This window comes from Idiotropiscis lumnitzeri, chromosome 17 (assembly GCF_059441095.1).
Source record: "Idiotropiscis lumnitzeri isolate Australia: NSW breed Sydney's pygmy pipehorse chromosome 17, RoL_Ilum_1.0, whole genome shotgun sequence".
Taxonomy (NCBI): domain Eukaryota; kingdom Metazoa; phylum Chordata; class Actinopteri; order Syngnathiformes; family Syngnathidae; genus Idiotropiscis; species Idiotropiscis lumnitzeri.
The window spans coordinates 8,336,751-8,347,709 of record NC_142407.1 but is presented as its reverse complement, the minus strand read 5'-3'; the positions used below and the strand labels follow the sequence as shown (position 1 = coordinate 8,347,709).

The window sequence follows — 10,959 nt, the reverse complement described above, 5'->3', positions numbered from 1 at the left end:
CGACGGGTGCAACCAAGGAGAAACAATTAGCATGGCTGTGTTCACTCCCACAAAGCGCAAACCCCCTTTTCCAAACGTCTTGGAAAATACCGGGAGAAAGAAAACTCCACCCATGAACACTTTGGTTGTACTAAACTTGCGCAAGGCCCGAAAATGGAGGAAAAGGATGCATAACAATCCATTATAGGAGGTCCTGGTCCAGTAAATGGATGTTGTCGTATAAAAGTTAAGAAGGATGGTAGACGAGTATTCAGCAAATCTGCCCAACAGTTCTGAGGTTCACGGTTCAAATCTCCGTTTTGGCTTGATTGTGTGGAATTTGCATGTTCTCCCTGTGCTTGGGTTGGGTTTCTTCCAGAACTCAGACTTTCTCCGGCTCTCCCAAATCGCTAACTGAATACTCTCAATGGCCCATACACTAGACTGAACGGTTGTTTGTTCATATGTGCCCTGTGATTAGGTGGCAGCCTTTCCAGGGTGTATCTTGCTTTTTGCATTAAAAAAAAAAAAAAAGGGGGCAACTGGGATGTGCTCCAGCTATTCCTAATGAAGACAAGTGGTACAGAAAATGGACGGATGGATCCCAGTGTTCCAAAAACAGAAACGGGCAGTGGGGGTCGTATGCAGTGTACTGTGGTATTCCGGTTTGGCGGGGGGGGGTGGAATCTGATTGTGTGCAGGTGAGTGAGGGTCTAAAGGAGTCTGCACATAGGCTTGTCTGTCAACAGCAACCACGACTCTTCAGTCACTGGCATTCCTCGGTAGAGACGATAAGTTTACGTACTGTATGCCTTTGCAAAATCTTTTCTATACACACATAAGTACTTGAACCTTGATGAGGAATATAAATACAGTGGAGGGTTTAAAGTCAAGCACTGCTAAGGTCACACTTTGAGATCCAACCGTTGCGCTGTTCCTCGATGAATAACTCCGCAAGCATTATTTTGTGATGCCGCCGCATTGAAGGCAAATATTTCTAAATTCTTACAAAACGCATCGCTACCAGCTCCAAGCATGACACTCGGGGCATTTAAGTCGGACCTGTTTTTATAGCGACCCTGGTCAGGTGACCCTCTGAGCAACCATTGTTATCATTAAGCCGTGCAACTATTCATTTCACCTCAGACTAACCCGAGCTCCCTCCAACGCGCTCCACGCAATACTTCACGTTGAGGACTGCTTGCGCAAACATAACAATCCAGGTTGTTAACATTAATTTGCTCCACATTCCTTCATTTTTGTGTCTGTTAACACAAAGCTGGAGCTGAGCGGAAGAGCAGCTGTCTGAGTCACCGAGACATGAATGGGCTGCCATTTAGCCCGGGATCAGGTAAAATACAACCGGATAGACCAACCCTCATCTGGCTTGTAAAGCTCAGTTTTTGACCAGAACGAAGACAAAACAAAGTAGAAAAAAAAAAATAGGATTAATCAGCGCTTTACTTATATTCTTTCGACATATCTTTGTTTGACAGTCCCCAAGTATGTCTTCATGGTCGATGTGACCTCTTGTTCTGTGGGAATTGGCCGGTAATAGAGAAGCTAAAAAGGATGTTAATGGACAGCAGTGAAAATATCAGCGGGTTAATGTCAGCCTGGACAATATAATACCAATTGCCTTTGTGCTGGGAGCGCTCGAGATAACTTGCTGTGAATGAGCGAGACAAAGAATTTGGCTGGAGTAGTAAAGGCATTCAGATGTACTGACCCGTACTGTAAATGGACTTTTGTAGACCCCGCCCCCCCCCCCCCCCCGCACTCTCACCCTCACCCTCAAGCCTTTAAATAGGATCCCGGCAGTATGTGCTGTTGAAGGCCCTTTTTTTGTTTTACTTGTGTGTGTGTGTGTGTGTGTGTGTTCTTAAGAGTGTTGCCGGGAGATAGCAAATGATGCAAAGCATGCACGTTTCTGAAAAAAAAACAAAAAAAAAACTAACATTCAACAAACCAACAGTTGTCTAAGGAACAGAACGCGACACTAGCAGGAGTTTACAGCGCACACGGGAATGAATTGGGTCAGCGATCGCTGAGAGAATGTAAAGGTATTAGAATTATTCTGCTATTTGTAGAGGGCAAAATCTCTTTAAATAAAAGCGACGGTGTCCTCTAATGCAAGCTTTCACAAACTCAGTCAGGTCAAATGAGGACATTGAAGTTTTTGTTACGATTATTTACTTTGTGGTATCCAAATAAAAAAAAACAATAATAATTTGGGAATTCCTTTATCTTTTGCTTTATGACCTATCCGTAGAGCTGGACGATACACATACCGAAGTTTCTTCTACTATCGTGCCTATCGTCATTTGGCATTTGCTGCAAACTGCACATAATAAGGACGAGGAACAAGCTTGGTTTGATGGGCAAAAGCTGTCACAGCTGCTTTGAAGGCCTTAACGGATTTGGATCGCTTTCAAATTTTGCTTTTATGTTCAACTTCTACGTACGTCAAACATCTTTTCAGTTTATGGAGACATTGTTGTCGTTTAAGGACAAGTATTTCTGGTTGTTTTGTATTCATTGTTTTCAATGTCCTGATATATTCTGCAGTAATCCTCTCTCAGCACATTTATTAAATGACTCACGGTATTATGACAGTTGAGAATGTTAAAAGCGAGACATGATGCTTTGAGCTATCCGCTCTTTTGGGTTCGCTCTGCCTAAGCACCGCATCACCAAATGGCGAGTAATTTTATTTTATTTTTATTTGGTTTTACCAACGTTTTTTTAAAATTATTTTTGACAATTAAACAGCTTTTTTTTTTTAGCTTTATTCGTTTAATCAAGGTGTATGAAGATGAGAACAGTTCTGCTGCTATTTTGCTTACTTGTTGCATTATTTATTTGGTCTAACATTGAAAAATAATTCAAATCCAATGTCAGCACAGTGGACAACTTCAAACATTTGCTCTGAGCCAATTCAACCAATCCAAGTTTTCATGCTGTATCTTTACCGTGTTCTGTGAAACTGACCTGAAGTCATTTCTGGTTTTTGATGCTCACAATCTATTGAAGAAGAAATACTTTATCTTAAAGAAACCAAATCTCGCATGATTTATTTTTTTATTTTTTTAATTCAAAACGTCATTTTCAGACCGCTTCAGTGACCTCTTTGCACAGTCGCAATGAGGGATCATCAAGATGGATGAAAATAGCCAAGGAAAAGAATGAGAGGGTTTGAATTAATTTGAATAAAAGAAATAGAGAGTTAAGTACGCTGGGAAAAGTAAACACTGGTCTGGGTAATCACAGTAAATCTGTTTTGGACTAGGGGGGAGGCAGGGAGGCCAACGGTCTGCTCCCTTAGTAGAGAAGCTAACAAAGCCAGCGAGAAGAACGGCTAACACACTGAGAGAGGATAAACTCTGAGAGTAACGGCAAAGGGAATGTCTGGCTGAGTTCAACTATGTCAACATCAGCGTGTAATTCAAAGAGAGAAGAAAGCAACCAAAGTGCTTAAAGAACATTTTTGGAAGACGCTGGTCTTAAAGTGCAGTCTACATCTGTTAGCGGACTTTAATGCTGCTAAAGCTAGCCGTATCCGGAGATAGTATCACCCAGAGGATTTTCACCACTCTCTCGAGCCTGACAGTCGGATGATGATAAATGCTCTGAGGTGCGTTGCGATCGAGTGTGATGATTTGATAAATGGAGCGGCTTGCCCCCAAACGCCGACCGCTCATCACTTCAGGCATCAGGCCGATTGCCTTAGCCTTTCACCACCCGGCGTGAAAGCCTTTTTCTTGACTGTAACTGTTAGGAGGGTCAGTTAAGCCCAAAATCACTCATAACTGGGTTACATTTTGACGCCAAGTGATTTTTAACCAGCTGAATAGTTGGCATGACATTGTATTAGGAAGAAAAGACTTCTGGGTATTGAATAACTCAATATTGTTTAGTTTCTCAAAATGGGTTGTAAATAATTTCCAGAGTGCAAAAAATTGAAATAATGGAACGTCATTTTTCACTTTTCAATGTTATTTAAAGCCAGAAAAAAACAGCTATGATGGGATGAATTTAGCACTTAACCAGTGCCTAACCGATACAGATTTTTTGTTGACGTTTCGATAATTGGCAGAATGATTAATTAAAAAAAAAATAAATAAAAAAATCAATAATGAAATGTAATAAAAAGTAAACACTCTAAACAACAATGTTTTGATTAACAATGACTGTTAGTATTTGTTTAATTTTACAACACAGAAAACAAAAATTTGCCATTTTTTGGTTGATTTTTTTTGTGTGGCGGGAATGTCATTATTGTTGTCATACGTTATGTGACTGTTTTAAAAAAAAATGAATACCATTTTATATTTGCGGATATTGGCCGATTAATTCTGTCAGCTGATTCATCAGTTGGGCCGTAAGCTTAACTACATGTGCTGCCGAACTTGTCACGTACAGAAGAATGGATTGAAAATAGCACCTAGAAAATATAGTGGTGTAAAAAAAAAATAGAGAAGACGTTACAAAAGATTTCATATCCCATTTAAAAAACAGTTCAGAACATTTTTACATATTTTGAACATATTTTTCAGATTTTCAATCATGCAATGAGTTGCAGATGTTTGTTGCAATTACATTTATTGACGTTTTTATGCATCTGAGAACCAATGGATGGATTTTATGAGCTGCATGGGACCAACATTGGGGAACCTCAGCTTTCTTGTGCTGCTCTGTCTTAATTAACTGCTGTGCATGATTTGTGTACTACTAAGCCTTTTGCGTTCCACTTTTTGGACAACAAATATGTTATTGCAGTAAATCAGTTTTTCCATATACTGTAAGGTACATCGATCCATTAAGAACAGATGTTGGCTCTTGTTTATTGCTTATAAATAATTGGTTCCCATTGTCAGTTTGCTCACAATGTTGAATGTCAGATTCATTTTATTTCCTCTTGTTTCTTTTAGTGTGCATCATGTGATCACCATTCAGCCTTGTTTCAGTATTTGGATAACCCCGACAACTCAGGTTGAGCACGGGAACATGCTGACGAGCTCAAGCTCAAGTGCTAAAATAGCTTCTCCACTTCCTTCCACAGCCGCAGCTGCAGACATATAGAAGGGTGGCTTTAACAGCCCAAATCCCCAAGTCTGATTAAAGCTTCTCTGAAGTTGTCCAAATGAAATTCCAAATCATTTTTTCCTCGCAACAACTCAAGCACGTCAGAGTAGACGTTCCGCAGCAAAATGGCTCATGTACACTCAAATATATGTGCCTGTGAATATGTAGTCACTTGCTTCTAATTTTTATATATATATATTTTTTTTGTCATAGAGTCGACTCGACATAAGAGTGATTTTGATTGTTAGCCAGAGGCACTGATACCTCCCCCCACCGTCCCGTTTAATGGTTTCCATATTTCTCAGCCCGAGTGAGGTAATACAATTTATTTGGCAGTGGTCTAAACGGGAAGGGCAGACAGCAAAGTCATTACGCGTGATTAGCACTGTTTGCAGCGCTAAACTGATTTCGGAGTGGTGACGTGCGCAATGGCGATACTGTATATGAATCACCTTTTCTTCTGTTTTGATAGCATCCAAACAAAATCTACGATATGTGTCACAAAGTGAAAAAAAATATGCCAATGTATTAACTGCTACGGAAAATTAAACAGGCGCCACTTTTGATTTTGATTTTAGTGATAATTGAAATCACGATTATTAAAACGATTTTTTTTTTTATGTATAAAACAAACAAAAAAATTAGAACAGAACAGACCCAAGAGGGGGAGGAGAAAAAAAAAAAAGCTAGATTTATTTAGCTTATTTTCTGAACCATAGAGCTACTAAAAATCCACAGAAAAGCCGCACTGTTGTATTAGCCGCACGTTTCAAAATCTAGGAAAAAAGTAGGGCTTATAGTCTGGAGAATATGGTACTAGTTTAACAATGTCATTTATATATAATACATGCTGTATTTATTAATCTTTTTTATGATTATGACAATTTTGTAATTGTTGAGTGAAATGATCACAATCGTAATAGAATTTCGATTGATAACAGCCCTAACTTAATTGAAAATGAACGGATAAATCAGTAAAGAGAGGATGAGCATATCGTTACACTATCCTCTAATGATAGTGTCTGATAATATAGTGCCACTTAATTTCGGGCGGGGTCCTAATAACCAATAAAAACATTTGAAACAATTAAATAATAATGGATCGATCATTTTTCGTGACATTTGCCTTGCTCACAATGAATAAAATGACAATCTCAATCTGATCGACAAAATACTCACTTCATCTTTGTTTTATCCCGCTCATCTATTCTGTCACGGATAAGAACAAATCAACATTCTTGGACCTCTTGCGTGGGCTGGTTGAAACATGATCAACTCCACCGTGAACACATTGAAGTGACTTCATCACACAAACCACATGTACTCGGGGAACTCAGTTTCAGTGTGGTCAAACTGTATCTAATTCTCTGGCAGTAAACAAAAGTCGATGTAGGGGGGAATAAATTTTAAGAGTTACTCAAAACTAGACATTTTCCACAGAGTGATTTTCTGAATGTCTAATGGGCGCCATTCATGTTCCGCCAACCTTTACTTGAGGGTGTATAAGAGGAGGACCATTACAAGGAGCAAGTAGGTGTGACGCATTAAAGCAATTACCACACAAATTGCACTTGTTCTGCCCGTGGACCTTTTCTCTCCTCATTTCTCCTCATTACCCCCGCTGCCCCTTTCATTGCCCCAGTGTGGGCTGCGCATTTCCAGCTCTTTATAAATAGTTCCACTGCTAATATTTACTCCTCACTTTCAAGCCCAGGCAGAGAAGGAGCAGGGGTGCATTCTGTTGCTCAGGCAGGAGGCGGCAACTAACTGATGCCCTCATTAATTCTGCAGAGGGAAACAAACATTTGTCCTTTCAAAAGCCTTGTGTGATTTTGTGGAGGGGGCCCAGCTGAGTGACAGCAGCAGTCTTGTTAGGCGGCTTTGTATTATGAAGCCGTGTGTGCGTTTGCATTCATCAGTACGAGTTAGTGAGCCAAGTATAAAAGCCGCAAAAGAAACCTGCAACCGGCAAGAGAATTTGCATTGGCTTGGAGCAAAATGCTGCATGTGGTGAAACATTCTTTCCGGGGAAATAAAAATGTTAACTGTTGATGATCTTGTCAAGTTTACACTTTAGTTCAAGTTTTACCGAAAATCGACTCATTCACTGCCATTGACGGATATAGACGCCAAAAAGTACATTTATTTTATCTGGGCTGGCAGCAAATGAGTTAGTTAAAAATAGCAAATAAAAATACATAGATAGCAAAAAGAAATAAAATAAATTTGTTTTGAAAGTATTTCAATGAGCGCCCTACATAATAAAGAGTCAAAGTCAAAGTCACCACTGAACTGGCTGGGAACAAGACAGGATTTACATTTAATGTTGGTCCTTTTTTTGCGTATGTTATTAATTTTTCATTGGCACTTTAAAAACTTTGGAACCAAATCTCACATCTCTGACAAATGAGTCCAGTGTACTGGAATTTATTTATTTTTTTTGCCATGCGTACCGTTTAGTATTACATTCTGCACTCACTTGCTCGAGACCAGAGTGTCAAGCGTCGCTTAATAAAGATGAAGTTGTGTGAACCGCGATTTCCTTGTGCTGCTCCTTTCCCTTTCCATTTCTCCTTCCGCCGTGTTGAAACCAAAGTCTTTGCCTTGAAGGTTTGATCGCTGTGCATTCCAACCCAAATGGATTCCCTCCAGATTTCGCGTCACGATCCTGGTTCGGCAGAGCGTGCCGCACAATTCAGAGCTGTCAGCAGCCGTTAGCATACATAGATTGCAGAGGCAGATACCTGGCTTTGCGGCATAACATCTGTGACGACAGCTTGATGACAAACGCAGTATAGAACTTATTAGGCCAATATGAGGAATTTTTCTGAAATGTTTCTTATTTTATAAAAGATGTATTTTCTTATGAAAAAGTCATGCGTAAAACGTGACTTGTGCATTATGAGCCTCTTATCACATACTTAAGCATAGCACCCCTCACTTCCTAAGTACATTTGACAGCACGGACACAGAGCACTTTGCAGTGATGGACGGCCTCCTGAGCGTGGAGGCCCTCGCGCTTCTCTTCAGCCTGCCAACTGGGGATTAGCGCGAGCACACTGACTGCTGACCCCTCCGTCCCCTCGGCAAGCGTGTTGTAACCTTGGCAGCCCATCGCCACGTCATAACGTCACGGACTCGCCACGCCTGCTCCTCCTTTCACTTCAAGTCGGCAGCCAGCATTCCTCTGTGTATCACAAGCTTGACTACACTGAGCGATCGGCGTACCAGCGAAATGCCAGCATTCCAGTGTGGCGGGCGCATTGTTGGGGGGGGGGGGGGGGGATTTCCTGATGTCTTTCGTGCCAGCGTGGCACAATTACTGCTTCTGAGTTGGACACTGGGTCAGAGGTATTTGACCATGGCTAGTCAGAGCTATGAGAACCGAGATACCAGGTCTCCCTTTCGTGGAACATCTCGTTTGGATACACATTTTCAAACATTCTTTATAAAAGACATTGGAATGGAATACGCTGAATATGTTTAGAATTCTACGGAGGCCCTAAAGTGAAATATCTTTCGCATTAGAACGAGAAAGTTTCTCGTCCTAGGGATAGTTTCTCATTCCAACGAGAAACGTTATGATGCCATCCTTCCTCTGTCCACTAGGTGGCAGTGTCGCTGACTCCTGTTTTTAGTTCAAAAATTGGAAATTGCAGAAGGGAAAATAAGCCTTTATCTGTTGTATTTCTTTATTATGTGTTTTTTTAACACAAGTTGGGAAACAAAATACGACTGAAATTTGTTTCTCCTCGAGCTTCTTTTGTGTTGACGTGGAGACGGTTCTTTGCCGACGAAGAGAAGAATGAAATAGGGATAGTCTTCGTGTCAAGGCAAAACGAGCTCGAGGGAAACAAATTATAGATATTTTGTTTTCTGATATGTGGCCAATCAACACGCAATGAAAGACATTCCGGATAATTCATCCAAACGAGGGGGGGAGTGGCTTAACTGATCACAACATTATTTCTTTATTATCATCATCTGAATATTAATGTCGTCATTCTCTCCATTAATACACATTTTGCACAGTATAACAATTAAAAATACATGATTAATAAGGCCATCAAACAAATTTGTTTAGAATGTTTGTTAACATTTGACCATCTTGGAAAACAAGAGGGGAATTTTGCCCCTCAGGCTCCTCAAACATTCCCTTTCCTTATCAGTTTCAGTGTCTCAGGTTGTGCTGCCACACAAGAGCCAGATTTGCTTGAAATTAGATCATGTTTAACTCAGATTAAATCAACTCACTTTCTCAACGAGGTGCAGCTGCGTGTCCATCCATATCTGGTTTTTACTTTCTGAAGTCTCTTTGATGAGGACTGTGGCGCGAATCCCGAATCTGTCATCCTTGTTATATTTCACAGATATGACTTTCCATCTATCTTGGAAGCTTTGCCAGATTTGGAATTTGTGCCTTTTGGGTGGTGGGATTGCATGAGAGGTGTTTCAAAGAATGGAAATTCTTTTCAATTTCAATTGAGTGGCCACTCTAGCGCACTCTTTCAATTCCGTGGTCAAGGTTTGCACACACTCAAGAACAGAGGGATGGAGATTATTACAAATGCATTAGAATACTTTGAAATCCTCGTCTCTATCCATGCGTGCTCCCACTCACGTCACTCCACATTCAAAGCTGTGAAAGTTCCTTCATCTCTTGTAATTTGATTAGAATTAGACATTCCAGGATTTTATTTGTAAAACATTTTCCTTCGGAGCACACAATAGAGTTTTGCCGGACACTTTCCCTTGTGACGGTCGTTTGGGGATAGTAAAATGAACGTCAGCATTTTCCGGTGTCCCTGACTCAGTGGAGAGGCTTTGACCCTACAAATGAAAGCGGCAAACGAGATGGTTCCCACATGAGCGACCCTGCTCGCCATTTTGCTTTAATCATCGCTGGCCCTGGACGAGAGGAACTATTTAATGTCTGTGTTACAAGCGCTTCATTACCTGTTTTCGTGCATGTTGAACGTCTGTAACTGCCACAAGCTAAGGTCAAAGGGATAGAATTGTCGCTGATTTCATAGAGGAGAATATGCAGTTACAGTTTTGGGAGGGGCTGAATTCCACTTAAGGTGCAGGTGTGTCATGTCAAAAACACGTTCATATTCAAAATTCTAGAACGCATTTGATTTGTTCTGTTTAATAACTTTGGCCAAGATGTATAATATGCCTGAGAAGTTGCCATGGTGGAGGTTCGCGAGCATGATGGCTTCAACTACAAATTAAGTGATGACTCTGCTGCTAGAAGACACATTAAGGTCACTCAAAAATCCTGACGGTTAATTAAAAAAAAAAAAAAATAAATAAAATATATCTGCAACTCAACTCCTCCTTGTCATTCAAGTTGAAAACTCATTTATGGAGTATTCCAATTATAACCATGGGCTTACCCTTTTTTAAATGTATTTATTTATTTATTTTTTTAATCACTTGTATTCCTGTTTAGAATATTAAAGTTCGAAACATACCTTACAGTCAACTTATGATGATCTTTTGATTTTACAGTGTTTCTAGTCTACCTCATTTTTTGCGAAAAACAAAACAAAACAGAAAATAACTTGTTGAATGGCTGGACAAATTGAAAATTGACGGCATTCCACATTGAAATCAATGACAGTGAATGTGGACCTTTGCCGTGTTGAAACACGAAATACATCTCCACACTTAAAAACATATTAAAATTTAAAATAACCTACTTTTCACACACGAGGCAAATGTCCATGTGTCTTTCATCTGCAGTTTGTCAAAGAAAAGTCATTCCCTGTTGCAGCTGACTGCAAAAACAAAATGAAAATACATAACAGAATTAAAAAAGTGCGTATTTAAACACCAAAATATTCAAGCAAACCATATACATAAACATGCATTTGTGCAATGCTATCATAT

At 40.0% G+C, this 10,959-nt stretch overlaps 1 long non-coding RNA gene across 1 annotated transcript in view; it reads right to left on the bottom strand.

The window, feature by feature from the left end:
- LOC148320042 (uncharacterized) overlaps positions 1-10,959 on the bottom strand; it is a 33,443-nt gene that overhangs the window by 10,101 nt on the left and 12,383 nt on the right. The window contains exon 2 of the long non-coding RNA XR_015839626.1: positions 10,770-10,847. This is a non-coding gene — a long non-coding RNA (uncharacterized LOC148320042). The remainder of the gene's footprint in view (positions 1-10,769; positions 10,848-10,959) is intronic.